Source organism: Protopterus annectens, chromosome 3.part0, assembly GCF_019279795.1.
Source record: "Protopterus annectens isolate FY-2018-M chromosome 3.part0, PAN1.0, whole genome shotgun sequence".
NCBI classification, from domain to species: Eukaryota; Metazoa; Chordata; order Ceratodontiformes; family Protopteridae; genus Protopterus; species Protopterus annectens.
In genome coordinates, this window is record NC_056731.1 from 328,144,899 (window position 1) to 328,162,198 (window position 17,300).

Here is a 17,300-nt window from a genome sequence, read left to right on the forward strand (position 1 = left end):
AATTACCAGTACATGCATGCCAGCAAAATAATGACTGAACAATTGCAGCATCAGACACTTGTGAGATAAAGGAGGACTGATTGCATGCTAATGTGATGTACCATGATGCCCATCTACAGTCACTGTTTTCACTGCTTATACATATGTGAATGTACGATAACAGTAGATGTTCAAATGATCACTGCTCCGTTAGCCTTAGCTATATGGCTATAATAGCCCAGGAGCCCCTGGAGAATGATCCTAGCAAAACCTGGCCTAAACTGGGAGAAGGTATCTAGTTTGTAGTTCTTCATAAAGTTATGTACAGAGGACCAAGTTGTTGCTTTGAGAATACTTCTGGAATCCAGTCCTTTCTAGCAAGCCACAGATGAAGCCAGTGCCCTGGTTAAAGGAGAGTTGACCATACCTGGAATTGACATGTTGTGGGTATAACAAAAAGTAATACCATGAAATAACCATTTGTAAGTACTCTGCTTTGACACAGTTTGTCCTTCTTGCTTTCACAAGAAATGAACAATTGACGAGAGTTCCTAAAACATTTAGTTCTGTCAGAACAATACCCAAGTCATCTATTCACATTATGGAATATTATTTCTCTCTCATTTTTAAATTCTCTAAAGAAGACAGTGGAGATAGATAGCTTGGCTCAGTTAAATGAGGGACAAGTTATTAAGAAAATGTGGTCTTTGTGAAAAATGAAATAAGAATGACCACCCATAAGAGTTTGAAACTCTGGTAACTCTTCTTGCAATTCAGCCATATAAGTCGGTTCAGATGGTGCAAAAGTTAATTTATCCAAGTCAAAATTAAGATCTCAAAGAGGCACCACCTATTTTGTAGAAGGTTTTGCATGCAACACCCATTTGGGAAACATTTTCACATAAGACTTTAGGGAAAGAAGAGGACCCATTTGCCAACATGTTGAAATGGCAGACAAACGAATCTTGATGGAGGAGTAAGACAGGGACAGAGGATTGTAAATTTCAAAGTAATGCAAAACCAGAGAAACACTACCCCTGAAAAGTTGCTGGTTCCTGTCTTGGCACCAACTAGAAAGTCTTTTACATCTACTAATATATGATATTCTAGTAGCATGTTTCCCAGCCTCCCTTAACACCTGCTGCATATCCTCAGAAAATGTGTTTAAAACATATCATCTAGGCAGTTAGCTGCAGTTGTTTGGTGTTGGGATGTATCAACCTCCCCCCCCCATGATCTCTGTGTGAGTAGGTAGAGTCTGTGAATAATGTTATGGTAGTTGCCAATAGAAGGGAGAACCACTGTTTCCTGGGCAAAAAGGAAGTCTCTACATGACCTTGGATATTAGTGAAAAGAATGGAAAAGTATACAGGATTGTTCTTATCCAAGGGGAAAAAAAAATCTGTTTTTCAGGGTTTCTTGCATGGAGTCCTGGAGCAGAAATTAGTTAACTGTTTACTGTGAGGTGTTCTCCACAGATGGATCAATTCCTGGATGATCCCCTGATTCAGTTTCAGTTTTAATTTGTGAGACTGTGTCCGTCCTGGTCCTGTTCAGCTTGACTATCACAAGATTTTGCTCCAACAGTGACCATAATGCCACATAGTGAGACTGCAATGAAAAGTTACATTTTTATTTTTTTAATTTTCCTTTCTTTACTGGGATAGTCCAGCTGGGTTTGGCATTAACTCCTTTTCATCAGAGGCCTGGGCAGAGAAGCTTCAAATATTGTGCCATCGATAAGATAATGACAGTTTAATGAGAAATTGGATAATTATATCTAGCATAAGATTGTGCATAAATGAGATTAAGCAGGAACATATAAGAAGCAGATATTTATGCAAAGAAAGTTTATGAGCAGCAAGGAGTTTACTTTATGGGAATAAATTAGTCTTGGTATAGGTCCTTGCTGCAGTAAAATCATTGTTTGCGAAAAAGTTATTTCTAAGAGGAGAGAAAATTATGTTAGGAAGACAGTAATAGAAAGATCTAGCTGAGTGAGAGTAGGAGCATATTACTGTAATCAGAATTGAGTGAAAGAATTGATAAGACTGTACTGTAATTAACAGGAAACACTGAAATGAGACTGAGAACGAACATCTTTATCTGTTAATTACCAAAAAACAAGTAATCTCCTTGGTATCCCCAAAATCTTAAACAACCCACTAAACAAAAATAGTGGGTCCAAAAACAAAACAGTGTAAGAAACTTGTCTGTGTGTAAGATTTTCAATCCATATATATCAAGTTAATCACTGTATATTAATCCGATCAGATAATGGTAGTAGAAGTAGTGAACTTAAACTCACCCTAAGTCAAAAAAATAATAAAAAATATATAATTTGAAATATTGTACAGAATTACCAAGTATTCAAAAGTAATCCAAGCAGGGTAGACCGCTTGTTTCTAGTTGAAAATCCTTTATTAAGTACACAGATAAGTGATCCAAGTAAAACAAAAATAGAGTAATAGTTTCCTCACAAGCTTTCTAACTATATATATATATATATATATATATATATATATGTACTTTTTATCAGGCAAAGGAGTGGTTTATTGTGCTGTAAAACAAAGTGTTATTGGTGTAAATGTTAAATTCATATCCCTTCCCCTATCAGTGTGACATTCGAGCTGGTCCTGCCCTACTTAGTAGCTTTCATAATAATATAATCCTTGTGTACTTTAAATAAAATTAATAATGATGTAATATCTCTTATTTAACCAGATTATTAAGTCTGTAATTTTATCCAGATAATATGCTACATGGCTGGAACTATATAAACCTTAGACCATTTGGTGATCTAAAAATATATATATATATTATATGATCAAACGCTAGAAATAGCAAATGATCTCTTATCGAACCCAAATGCACAAAACCACAAAATGTCGAAGGAACGGATCAGCTAATTTTTTCCCTGGGAAGAAATTCACTGATCAATAAAAAAAAATGTACAGGCAACACAAACTGGGGGCTTCACATCCCACCCTCCACCTTAAATATACCAACTCCGAGATCACACTACAGTGAAGAAAACAGCAAAGTCCGAAGAACAGCCTAGCAAATTTTTTCTGTGGGGAAAAAAATTTGCTGATCCGTTCCTTCACTATTCTTTGGTTTCATGCATTTGGGTCCGACAAATGAGCGTTCGTTGTTTTGGTGTTCGATCATGTAATAGGAACCCAGTATACACTTTGCATGCAAAAAATCCATTGTAAAAAATCATATTCTATTTCCATAACCTATTGTTAACAAAGAGCACTTTCGTCCTTCTAGACTTCTTCAGGTCTGTGTACAAGAACCCTAAAAACTATCTACAAAAATATTATTGTATAATTAGTATTGTTATTACACATCGTTTTGAATAAAGTGGAAAGAAAAGAAAAAATGTATGATGATGGAAACAAAATATACACTTAAATTAAAACTGATTTAACATGGTATTTAAAACCAGCTGGAAGAATAAAATTAGTCATGTAAATAATGTGGCAATTTTCTAAGTTCAAGTACACTTGTAAGTGAACAGTAATAGCTTAGTCCAGGCTTCCAAAAAGAGATCAGCTTTAATTGCCACAAGTTCACATTTCTCCAGAATATTCAAGATGTCTCCTTCAAGATCACCCATGTCTATGCAATCGAGTGTCTGGAACTTAAAACCTGTGTGTCTTTTATGAAGAGCAAGGTGTTTGGCTAGTGCATTATTTTTACATCCAGAGCAGATTTCTGCCAGGTGACATGAAAGCCTACGCTTAAGTTTATGTACAGTCTTATCCACATAAAATGCATCACATTCATTGCACTGTGCCCTCTAAATTACTTTTGTAGTGTTACAGTCACCCCCTGCACTGGTCTTAATGATTTTCTTTAATTAAGGGCAACAACAACTATGACCCTGCTGTATAAATATACAAAATGTACAATTGGCTTCACATCTTTTAGTGTTTCTCTCATGTAGTCTAGGTTTAAATTCAACAAAACTTCTAATGTTCCTGGCTTTCCTGTAAACAAAGGATGGGGCTTCACCTAAGATGTTAATCAAGGGTTTCCTGTGACAAAAGCCCAGTTTTCTTCAATAAAATTTTTGATACTGTGATAATCCAAAGTGTATGTGAGGATGCAGCTATTTTTGCATTTCTTATTCTCTGTGGAGTTTCTTAACATTCTCCTACTGGGGAGGTTGAGTGCAGGTGCTTCAGTCCTTTTCAGTTCTATAATGGGCTCCAGGATGTTTTTTAACATCTGACTTTCATAGCCTCTTACTAGAAAATCATTCTCTAAGTTGTTCAGGTTTCTCAAAAATGGTTCCATCTCTGTGGTAATTCTAGCTAATCTGTAGCCCTGGGACTTCACCACATTATGCTTGTTTTTTGCAGGATGTAGACTTTTACTGTGGAGTAATAAGTTAACACTTGGTTGTCTGAATAGATCAGTGGTGATTCTGTTATTGGTGTCCTTGGAAATCTGCATATCTAAGAAAGTGGTTGAAGTATAGCTATGGGAAGAGGTAAACTTCAGGAAGGGGGTTGTTTGATTGATGCAAGTGATAAAAATCCCCAAGCTGAAAGGTGTCACCTTCCCACATAATAAAGATGTCATCAATATAACATAAATAGCTTGTGCTATGCTGCATGTAATCTGTGTTGTTTAACACAAAGTCCTCCTCCCACTTGCCCAGGGCTAGGTTAGCTATGCTGGGATCCATGGCAGCCCCCATTGCTGTACCAGTTTTTTTTTTTTTTGTAGTGTTTGCTATTGAAAGTAAACACATTCAAGTCCAGTACAAGATTAATGAGCTTGTTTAACTTTTGCAGTTGTGTCTGTGTACCTTGATTATGTTTCATAAAAGATTCCATAGCTGCTGTTATATAGTAATTGTGAGGGAGCACTGTGTACAAGGATTCCAAGTCAATAGTTCATAAAATACTGTCAGCTTCCACTGTAATGTTTTTTATTTTCCTCAAAAAGTTCATTGAATCTCTTATGTATGACTTATTCTTTTCTGCTAAAGGTTTTAGCAAGTAATCAAGGTAAATGGCTGTGGCTTTAGTAAGGGACCCTCCACTTGCTACTACCGGTCTATAAGGTGGGTCTTCTCTGTTCTTGTGTGGCTTTAGTATTCCAAAAAGGTAAGGTAAATGTGGGCATGGGCTCCATAAATAATTATAAAGATTTTCAGTAATAAGTTTTTCTTCCCATAATGTGGTGAGATTAGTGTTCCATAAATCATATGCTCTTTTTATATCATCCATGGCAAATGACATAAAATCTGTTATCCTCCAGCATGTTCTCTAGCTTTTGTTTGTAGCTAGTGGTATCAATCACAAGTATACTTAGGACAAGTTTAAGTTCACTACTTCTGCTACCATTATCTGATTAATATACAGTGATTAACTAGATATATATCTGTTAATTGTCCAAACTTGTGCTGAACAGGTGCCAGTCTCTCCTTTATGGACCAAGTCTTGGGTACTTTTCAGAATAAATTTTCCAAACACTGTAGTTCATTCAGTAAGGCTTTATTAGATGTTCACAATATCCAAATACTGTCTTCATTAACAGTGCTGATAAACAATATCCAAAGTTACTGCACGTCATATTCTGATTCTCCTGAACAACGTAAACTAAAGTAATAGTAGTCTCTATTTGACCTGTCTTCTGTACTCAGACTCGAGTGCCTGTATTTTAGCTTAATCTTCTTTGTAGTAACAGTTCGAATGAACTAACTAAACTTAACTGAACTGCTATCCTGAACACATTATAATGCTTCAGTCCAGTACTTTTCCTTAAACCGCATTCACTCCCCCTAACCTTGATCTCAAGCTTTGTCTCATATGTGCTTTATTTAACATTCCATTAAGGAACATTCTGTAGCTGGCAAGATTTTATCTTTCCCTTGAGAAAAGAACAGTCTGTATTTCTGTATTTTCTACACACTTTATGCTTATCTTTCCTTTCTAATAAACTGTGCCTCATGCTTGACCAGCACAGTTATTCTTTCTTTCTGCTTAACTGTCTTTTATGCATAAATGAAACACAATTTCTAGGCCTATTTTACCCTGTAGCCTGTCTAATGTCAAATAACTACTTTAACATGGAAGACCCTAATCTAACATTGAGGAAAGGAATATAGACAGGATTTGTTCTAGAGAAGAGAAAAGATGAAATATATTGGTAGTATGGCAGTCAGCCTCGTGCGATGCAGGAGCAGATCCATTTATATCCCTGGCTACCAAGGGCTAGTCTGCACAGAGGGTAGGATCTGGTTCCCCATTTGTTTATGTACTGCATCACTATGGTGTTGTCACTAAATACTTGTAATTGTAGACCAAAGATGATTTACAGTGTTGAGAGAAAATGAAAAAAGCTGCATTTTTAACCAAGATAAAAATAATGTCCATGAAGATCTTACAATAACATTTATGACGGCTGTTACCTTATACTGATATGAAATTATAACTTTCAATGCAGATAAGCACTGTGCTACTTGTTTTAAAAATAGGGTGTAATAAATAATACCGTATTATCCCTTTGCAGTGGTGCATTTTTTTTTCTGCAAATTACATATGGAGAGAAAGTGATAGGTGGAAATGGCAGAGTACAACTGCTACTGTTTTCACTTAATGTCTCAAAGTGCAAGTCATCTCCCCATATGGACAGAAATAGCAGCAATGAAGTCTACTCAAAGCCCCAGTTCATTGACAAAATAAAAGCAGAAACATGTGCACTGCGTGAATTCCACTATGCTTTATTTATAATAAGACGTGTTTCGATGGTAATGCTGGGATAAGACTAGAAAGGGTAGTTTGCCTGGAATCATTATCACATCAGATATCCTCATAATGTGATGATAAAACCTAGCTGGAATGTACATAAGTAGAACATGTACTCAAGGGAAAAATAATGGGGAAAGAGTCAAAAGAAAAAGGATGCATCTGTTTACATTGCATTAAAAGGACACACTTTCTTTTAACCAGCTGTGCTGTATCTTCAAAGTGAAGTACAGACACATAGTCTCCAGAAAGTGTTTTTTGGCAACAGCAATGCATAAAGTCAAAGATTATAACAGTGCCTTAGAGATTCATATGCATAAGTTGTGAAGCATGAAGCATGATGAATAACAATGACCCAAACTTGCAGGGAGTAGCACAGTAGCAGTTGTCATGCTGAGCAGATGCATTGATTATGCAAGACATATCGACTCACTATCACTTTTGATAAACTAAGCATGGAATTCCGGATCTTGTGCAGAATAATCAAAGACAATATGAGGTAAAAAGAGCCATCAATGCAAAAGACAACCACAAAGCCTTCTTTAACTATGTAAGAAATCTCAAGACACAATGCCTAGCACTGCACAGAGTAATAGTAAATTATATCACATGTTTAGACCCAGAGGAAATAGCAAATGTACTAGTAGACAAATTTAGCTATAAAATCACTGTCCACTCTCCACAAATATTCTCAGAAAAAAATACTTGCATTACCACCTCTCAAATCACACAAGACCAATCTTTGGGACCATATAACATATGAGGCTGCCTGAAATATAACTTGTTGGATTTCTTACAGAGGATATTCAGTACTGGCCTCAAAATAGGCTTTGTGCTGACAAAGGGAGAACAGTGACAGTCATTCTTTTGCACCAAGGTTTGGCTTCAATGGACTTGGGTAGTGATAGACCCATAATTCTGACCATTCTCATCTATAAGCCTATGGAAAGGATCATTATGGAACAAATAAAAAGGATATAGCTAACTGGCAGACTCTCAAGTTAACCAAGTTTGGATTCATCAAGGGAAGATCCTGCCTACTAAATCTAGTTGACTTTTTCAAAACAGTCACTATGGAAATGGATGAGGGCAAATTAGGGAACACTGATTATCTGGACTTTGCCAAGGCATTCATCACCAACCCACACTCAAGCATCACAGTAAACTCTCCTAGTTAAATGTTCACTCCTGTGTAATGCATTATATCAAACTGACTCTCAAACAGAATCTGGGAGATAAGAGCGGGTGGCTCTCCTTCCTCTAAAAGACCTTTCACTAGTGAAGTGCCCTGGGTTCAGTCCTCAGACTATTCACCTTTGGCATTTACTTCTCAGGGGTCAAAGCTAATGACTTCAATCGCTTTTGCAAAATTAACAGAACATGCTGTAGGGATAGGTATGCATTAAACAGAATACACCTTCTGTGAAACTGTCTTCTCTTCCATTTATAGTCCTACTCTTCCTCTAATCGAGTAGTTTAGATGAATGGATGGGCAACCACAAATCCCCCCCCCCCGATTTAGCACCACTGGCACTCATGGATAGGGGAAATATATAATTACCCCACCATATACTTGTTTGGCCCATCTCAGCATATCTGCTTTGCAAAATATAAGGGCTAAGAATTATGACAGGAATGCAACACAGATTTATAGCCTAATAAGTAGCTATGAACCTATAAGCTGATGGGTCTGTAATTTCTAGGATCAATGGTAGTTCCTCCCTTCTGGAGTGGCATCACCATTGTGCTGTACCAAACTTCAAGGACAACAGTTAAAGTAAGGTTAAACAGTTTGTGGAGAACGTCTGCCATGGCATACTCAGTAATGTTTCTTAAACAATGAGGCACATAGCCAGGACACATGGAACAAGCATTTTTGTCTTAAAAAGCCCCTTTGATACATGTTCTTGTGTCATTACAGGATTCAGAGATTAGTGGTTTATGTAAAAATAGTATTCAATATGCTTGCTAACATATTACCAGTGTGTACTAGATCTAAAATTGTGGGTGCTATTACCACCATCATGCCTAAAAAGGGTCCTTGGACCAATGTATTTACCTGGTTAAAAACTGTATAACTATAAACTAACTAGATATATTGGAATAATGAAAACATGACAAATACCTCACAAAAAATGCCAGTCTAAAAGATGAATTTATAATAAACAAGTTTCCTGATTACCCTAAAGCACTGTCTGGATAAACAACTTGCTCAAGGTGACACAGTAAGCAAATGAAGGATTAGGGAATCAATCGCTGCCCAACAGAAAGCAGTTCATAAACAACTCATAGCCTTGATGCGTGTATGTATGTATGTGTATGTATATATATATATATATATATATATATATATATATATATATATATATATATATATATATATATATATCTTTAAGCTTACACAGCTGCTAGAATGTCAGGTATTGTGCTGTGATGTATTTTCTAATGGATATGAAATGTCACACTCCAATGTCTTTACTAACTTCTGCCCAAACAACTTGTTGCAAATTAAAAAAGAGAAAAATTATAAAAATATGATGAAATCGTCAGAATTCTAAAACAGTTACACACATATACAGCCTACCATACAGGAGAGCAACGTGGCACCTCTGTCATTATTCAGTGACTATAGCTCTTAACTTGCCAGAAACACAAATAATGTACAGGGTAGAGTCCATGATATTCTCATGGCTGACAGTTGTTTTGGCATGATCTTAAACAAAAAAGGAGCAGCACCCAGTTTGTGGATTATTGCATGATCGAAAATGCAGTTTCACATACCAACTCAGAGATCCCCATACCTCCGAGAAAATAGAACAGACTTGGTATTTGAAAGTCTGCATTTTTTATCATAAAGTTAAGCTATTAATCCACAGTCTGGTTAGCTGATACAATTGCAGTTGTAGTAAGGCAGCTTAAGCTCTCAATGACTTGCAAGAAACACAAATATTTTACAGTGAAGAGTCCATGGAATTTTCAGTAGTTGAAAAGTATGGCTGATACTGGTTTTGGTGCGATCTTAGAAATGAAAAAAAGATGCAGAGCCCAGTTTGTGGACTAATAGCTTCATTGCATTGCATCATCGAAAATGCGGAGTTTCACATACTAATGCCAAGATCACAATACCTCTGAGAATTCTTAATGATAAAGTGAAGCTATTAATCCAAAAACTGGGAAGCTGATAGGACTGCAGTTGCAGAAACCTAAATGTTTATAATCAACAGACCATGAATGTGAAGCAAAAGTCTAGGATCTTTTGTAAAATAAGCACATCAGGTGTAACTTCCTTCCTCCCCAAAAAGAGTAAAAAATGTACTGCTATCCTAATGAACTTCTGCAGTTGAACAACACTTTTAGCATTACGAGTATTCACAAAGTCAACAGGAACATAACTACAAGTGAAATAAAAAACACTACACTTATTTTTTAATGTTCCATAGTGCAATTACTTAAAGTAATAATCATATTAAGGAACACTAAACAAAATGCAATGTGTTTGTTTTGGCAGCACACATACTAAAATTGGAATGATACAGAGAAGATTAGCATGGCCCCTGCGCAAGGATGACATGCAAATTCGTGAAACATTCCCTATTTTTTTGGGGTGGCCTAATGGTTAAGGTGTTTACCTTACAGACACAAGGTGCAGGGTTTGATTCTCACATGGGGTAACTGGCTAGGCTTAACATGGCCTGAAAGGACTGGTAGCCTAGTACTAACCTATATATATATGGTAACACACTATTCAGTAACTTTATTTCAGTAATATAAGGATGTAGTCTACACATCTTATAAAGAATGGCAACGTTCAATCACATATCTGAACTAAATAAAAATAAAATATTTTCAGGAAAGCACTACATCCACAATTTGAAGCTACTGTGGATTATCCATCAACAAAACAGATCTGTCCAGAAAATGAAGAGAGGAGAGTCATTACTCAAGTTGTGCAGCACACTGTTTTTATGGTTTCTAAAAGCTGGCTTGAAAGGCTCTGCTGAATTCATAATTAAAGGGGGTGTTTCCAGGGTGAAAGGACTGGAGGAGGGCAGTTCTTGGGCAGTCCTTCTGCAGCAACATAGGCAAAAAATGAAGGGTGTTATTAGCAAACCTTTGCAGTGCCCTTAGACTGAGTGTTAGAAGCTGGAAGATGGCTCACAGTACCCGAACTACAGACGCAGAGGATGAGAGAAACTGTCAAATTTGATAATTTCACGTAGCAGAGGGGATATTTTAGAGTGGCAGAGTCAAAAGATAGGGATGAAACACATGCTCGGAATGAGGAAACATATTCAGAAGCATGTAGTGGTCCTTTAAAGCAGCAGCAGGCAATACATTTTTTTGAACTGCTAAAGTACAGTCACAGTATATAAGAAAAGTGCATAAAAGTTACATAGAGTCTTTTTGTGTGCTTTCCAGCTCAAATAGACCAGGTAAACACCTACTGCCTTTAGCATACAAACCAAAGAAGGACCAGGAGTAGGCTGTAGATACCAGTATAAAGATTATTTATTGTAGAACAGAGCACAGAATAAAAAACATAAGCGCTTTTGTAGGTATGTACCCCACTTCATCAGATGTAAAAATGTTGCATCTTAACCTTCATGTTATACTCTGAAAGCACTAGTCACATGCTATTAGATAATCACATGACCCAAATATTTAAAGCCATACATACATATATACCTAGTATATAATCGTAATCACTGTCTTATAAAAAATAGCAGCAATGTATTCAAAATGATTTCATACAGAAATACATATATAAAACTTCATATAAAGAACACATATATAAAAATACATATATAAAAAACTGACTTTTCCATAAATGCAAGAAATACACACATAAAATGTATCTAAAGAGGAGCCTTTTCTTTAATATGGGCTTCAGGGGTACATAGTCATTCAGACCATGTCCACTATCTGCCTTAAGCCTTACAATCCATTTGACTTCCAAAGCCTCTGTCTTGTTGCGGACGTCACCACCCCTGATACTTTCATACACCCTCCCTATTACAAGAAATTTAAAAATGTGTTCATCGTCAGTCTCACTAACATGTTTAGACAGTGCACTTACTCTGTCCTTTCTATTAATGTGGTACACGTTCCCTAATCCGATCTTTAAACACTCTGTCAGTTTTACCAACATAAAATTTCAAACAATGGGCAAAATACAGTACATGTTTGGTGTTGCATGAAGCAGAAACATTAAAATTATACTGTCTTTTTTCATCTGGATGCATAAACTTGGTACTAATGTCCAAGTAACAACAAAAAATACAATGCCTACACATAGTCAAACCTTCATTTTCTAAGGCATTAGCCTTACTCCTTGGGAAACATAACTTTCTTTTAAGGGAAAACTCATTCCTGAACAAAAATTGAGGTTGTTGTTCTATAATGTTACTGACACCCTTGTCAGATGTCAGAATTCCCCAATTTTTCCTAACTATGCCCATGTAGGTCTGTACATCAGACGAATAATATAAGGGCATCCTGAGCATCCCTTTATTACTAGTGCTACTAGCTTTCCTAGTGACCTGCCTCTTAGAAAAATATATTTGTGCCACTGAATCTCTGAGTCTGGTTACCTCCTCTACATTATTCTTCACCATCTGGCCATCATAGCCCCTCTCCATCAAGTCCTTGGTAAAACCCTCAGGACATCTCAAGAGGTCAGACTCCCTCCCATTGAGTCTAGAGGCTCTAAAAGCCTGGTTCCTAACAATACTCTTAAAAATATATGGGGGGTGCATACTGGCATATGATAGTAAACTATTGACATGACATGGTTTCCTGTATTGTTTCATGTACAGTCTATTGTTCTCATCTACCAAAACTGCCACATCCAAAAATGTATGACCTTGTCTAAGTATGTAAACGTGAACCTTAAAAATGCAGTGCTTTCATTAACATACTTAATAAATTCAGTTAACTGTTGCATAGTTCAACTCCACACAATAAAAAGGTCATCTACAAACCTTCTGAAAAAAGAGATGTATTTACTGAAAGGACCTCTTAACATATATTCAGAGTCCCAGACCACCATTACAGCACTGGTGTAGCTATTGGCACATGAAGTGCCCATAGCTACACCATTGTTCTGCCAATAAAACACATCCCCAAATAAAAATGCATTACAACATAACACTATCTCAAGCAAATCCTTGATGAGTTTGATCTGTCTGGCTTCAAAACTAGAGTATGTTACAAGAAACCTCTCTATACTATCTATACCCAGATCATTCGGAATTATGATGAAAAGTGATACTACGTCCATGGTGACCAAGATGTAACTATCCCTATCACTCAATACTTGCATATGTTCAAATAAGTCAGTTAAAAATGTTCAGTATCTCTTAGTACCTGTGGTACCTTTGTTTGAAGACATTGTTTGGTAAACTGACAAGTGTTTAAAAGATCGGATAGGGAACGGTACTACATTAATAGAAGGACAGAGTAGGTGCACTCTAATAAACATGTTAGTGAGACTGACGAATGAACACATTTTAAATTTCTTGCATAGGAGAGGTGTATGTGTAAATCAGGGGCGGCAATGTCCGCAACAAGACAGAGGCTTTGGAAGCCAAATGGACTGTAAGGCTTAAGGCAGATAGTGGACATGGTCTGAATGACTATGTACCCCTGAAGCCCATATTAAAGAAAAGGCCCCTCTTTAGATGAATTTTATGTGTGTATTTCTTGCATTTATTCTTATTGGAAAAGTCAGTTTTTTTATATATGTATTTTTTATATATGTGTTCTTTATATGAAGTTTTATATATATATTTTTGTATGAAATTATTTTGAATACATTGCTATTTTTTATAAGAGAGTGATTACAATTATATATAAGGTATATATGTATGTATGGCTTTAAATATTTGGGTCATGTGATTATCTAATAGCATGTGACTAGGGCTTTCAGAGTATAAAATGAAGGTTAAGATGTAACATATTTACATCTGATGAAGTGGGGTACATACCTACGAAAGCGCTTATGTTTTTTATTCTGTGATCTGTTCTACAATAAATAATCTTTATACTGGAATCTACAGCCTACTCCTGGTCCTTTTTTGGTTTGTATGCTTTTGGACTAGTTTGTTTTTTTGGACCTGGAGACCTGCTTTTGGTGGTAGTTGTTTTTTTTGATACCTACTGCCTTTAGAGGAATAATCCAAGTAAAAGCACAGTAAAGGAGTGTCCGGAGTGAAATACTACTGCAAACAAACTTAAAGACACAGATACAGTAGTGTACTTTAAGCAGCTTATAAAAGTGTGATTATTCAATAAAAGTCAAGAGCCAGTCAGTTGTGCATAATTTATAAAGGCACTAAAACAAGCTGATTAATAAGCCCTCTAGCCAATAAAACTACATGCAGAAATCTCAAGTGTTTCCCCAACCTAAACAGTCCAGGCTACCTCCCAGTGCACTAGAAGGAAAACCCACTGTCTCAATGACTTGCACAGACATCAGCATCTTCCAAGGGGAGGAGTGCTTCAGGAGTGTGCAGTTTCTTGTTTAGACTCCTAGCATTGAGCAGCAGAACTTTGAGTTTATCTACAGAAAATTTTGTTACATTAGGAGGTTGGTTATTTTGACACTGCCTAAAAAGGCACAGTAGGGGTGGCTAATGCCTTTGCCAGTATCCAAAATTCTAGAGGAAACAGGTGCAGACTATCTCTGGCAAAGCAGCATGGCCTATCAACCATGTACACCCAGGCAGACACATATCGGATTCCCTTGAACTGACACCAGAAGTCAATTGTTACGGTCATTTTTTTGTTTGTATTGTCTTGTCATCCTTGGTGAGCGCAGAATGCTGCTCAAGGTTTGGATCATACCCGCCTGTGACACATAATCGGAGGTCTCCTTTGTGTGTCTCTTCATACAATCCAGGGAGGTACATCTCAGGTCATTTCACACCCACATGGACTGTAACAGAGTCATACTGGTACTTGTGGTTGAGTTTTTGTGTGACCTGACTGATGCTGGCGCTTGACAGACAACTAACCGTAACCTTCTCCTGATCCATCCTGGTAAGGAGGATACCCATGTGTCTCACTATGGAGTCAGTTATGATCAGTATGTTGGCTTTTGTGGTGTTATGCTCTATGGGCTTGTTTGTTGAGACACTGGTGTGTGCGTTCATGTGATGTGTTTTGGTGGCCTGTGGGGTTTTGGTCAGTTACTAGTGAGTAGTTATGCATATATGGGTTTGTGTCATGCTCTTATTTAGTGTGTGTGATGTCTGTGTTTGGCATTTGATTTGTCTGTATGTGATAGTCTTGCCTCCAATTTCATAGTATGACTACATCTTTCACATATAGTATTAGTTTGTTTCAGGAATTAGCGATTGTCAGTATACATGAGACAATTACTACATTGTCTCAGGATGCCCTTTTCCATCAGGCTGGCCAGAGAGATGATGGGAAACTGCCCATCCATGATAGCAGGTTCTTACTGTGTGTTTTATTAGGGAAAGGAGTGGGTTAATTTAACTTGACTGTGCTGATAGCCTAGAGACTGAAAGGGAGATAAACCTTGTGTAGTCAAAGCTTTACCAATAATACAATGCTGCTCAGAGCACAGCTGAGTTGTTTCTAGAGCAGCAGAGGGCTGTAATGGTTGCACTGATGGTCATTTAAGGAAAAATTATCTGCAGGGCATGCCTGCCTGCTTCTGTGTGGAGAGCAACTCCGCACAAACATGAGGCTTAAATATATTGTAATAAATAAGTATAAGGCAATATAGTAATTGGGGAAAGCACACAAAGAGGCTTGCTTGATCAATCCCCAACTCAGATGGGTCTAGATTCGCACACTTCTGCCACAAGAGTGGAGAAAAAAGCCCTCTTAATGTAAGATCATTGGTATATTGCTCAAGTTTAAGAAACCACACAATCTAGATTCAGCAGCTTTGTATCTAGTAGATGCAATGTAACCAGTAACTTAAAATAACAGTACAGTTGTAAAAGGGCAGAAATGCAACAAAAATGACAGCAATGATTCTATGAATAAATAAAACACAGTTAGTGATGTGTAAATAAAGCTTAAATAATATTAAATAATGTTTATTTTCATTTTTTCAACAGTGGATGGCTTTGGAATTCAACAGAAGCGCTCACTCTGGCGCAGTCACCAAATGAAGAGCAGCTCTGATTAAATGAGCAAGAGCCCGCACAAACACAAGCATTAAATATATGCTGGAATAAACAAGTGTAAGCCAATCTACCAGTCTGGAAAGTACACAATGAGTCTTCCTCCAGCAATCCCTAACTCAGATGGTTCTAGAGTTGCACATAAATAAGTACTAGGCTAGCTGTACTTGGGGGCAACTTTAAGCCTAGCTAGTTTCCCTTTTTCTGCTCATAATAGCATATCCCATTTGATTAGAGATTGGGTTTGCCCAGGACATGGTCAGCAGTTATATATTATCCCATAATGGGAATAATTGCAATGGTACTATAGATAATTTCAGGGGGCATATGCATGGGATAAAGCATTTAGTCACTGCCTCTGTCAATTGGTATTGCAGTAGGCAGTCCTAGGGTAAATTTTCTGTTTCGCATTCATGGATCCAAGGTGTGCTTGAATATGGACAATGATGAACTTTGATGTTATGTTGTCCTATCTTGCCTTCATTCATTGCTGGTTGGGTTTGGAACAGAGAATCGGTTCCGACTTGGCCTATACAAAAGCTGTAGAGCTTCCACCGGCTCGAGGCTATACCCTATCCCGTCATGCTCATGGAAGATTACGTAGATCTCGTTTGCCGCTAAACAAGATCGGGTGCTCCTCGCAGGCTCTTGGCTAAGTGGAATTTTTTCTTCCTTATACTTTTGCAAAACTGATTTAAAATTAGTTTAAAATAGTTATTATTGTTGTAGTTTAACAACTTCAATTGTTAGGACTGGTATTTTGTGCTTTCTGGTGTTCCCTGCTGTTGTTTGGTTTTCTGGTGGCCATCATCTACTGCTAGGCCTGTTTTATCTTTTTCTTTCCCTATCCTGGACAATCTTGTTTAAGTTAGAGAGGTCTGGAGTAGTTTTCCCCACCCTCTCCTTCTTGCTTTCTTTGGGTAGTCTGTTTGAGTTAGGGGGCTTCCATGAGCCCGTTTAAGTTAGAGGGCTCCTTTTGGCCCATTTAACTTAGAGGGCTTTATCCTTCCCTTTATAGCAAACAGTCAGTCCATGTTTAGCTAGAACTGTGTCCCCCTTCCTTTTTTCTATAGTAGTGTAATAAGTTTAGTTCTACCTCTTTACTCTCCCTAATAAAAAAAAAAAATGTTTCCTGTAGTTTTTTTTTTCTGGTATTGTATTATCCTCTGGTAAGATGTCTAAGGATCCTAAAGAAGAAAAGCCTTTGGGTTTTAAAAAATGTGACAAGTGCCGCCAGAAAATGTCACTAACTGATGGACGCACCAGCTGTGTGTATTGTTTGGGTGCTGTCCACATTCAGGAGTCTTGTTCTGTCTGTCATGCCTTTAGTTCCAGGGTACTGATGGAAAGAAGGAACAAACTCATAGTGAGAGGTTAGTTAAAAACCCCT

General features: G+C 37.2%; 1 non-coding gene across 1 annotated transcript; it reads left to right on the forward strand.

Moving 5' to 3' along the window:
- The first annotated feature begins 10,241 nt into the window (after positions 1 to 10,241).
- Positions 10,242 to 10,348, forward strand: LOC122797456. The gene has a single exon (XR_006364140.1). It is a non-coding gene; the product is annotated as a U6 spliceosomal RNA (small nuclear RNA).
- Positions 10,349 to 17,300: the final 6,952 nt, after the last annotated feature.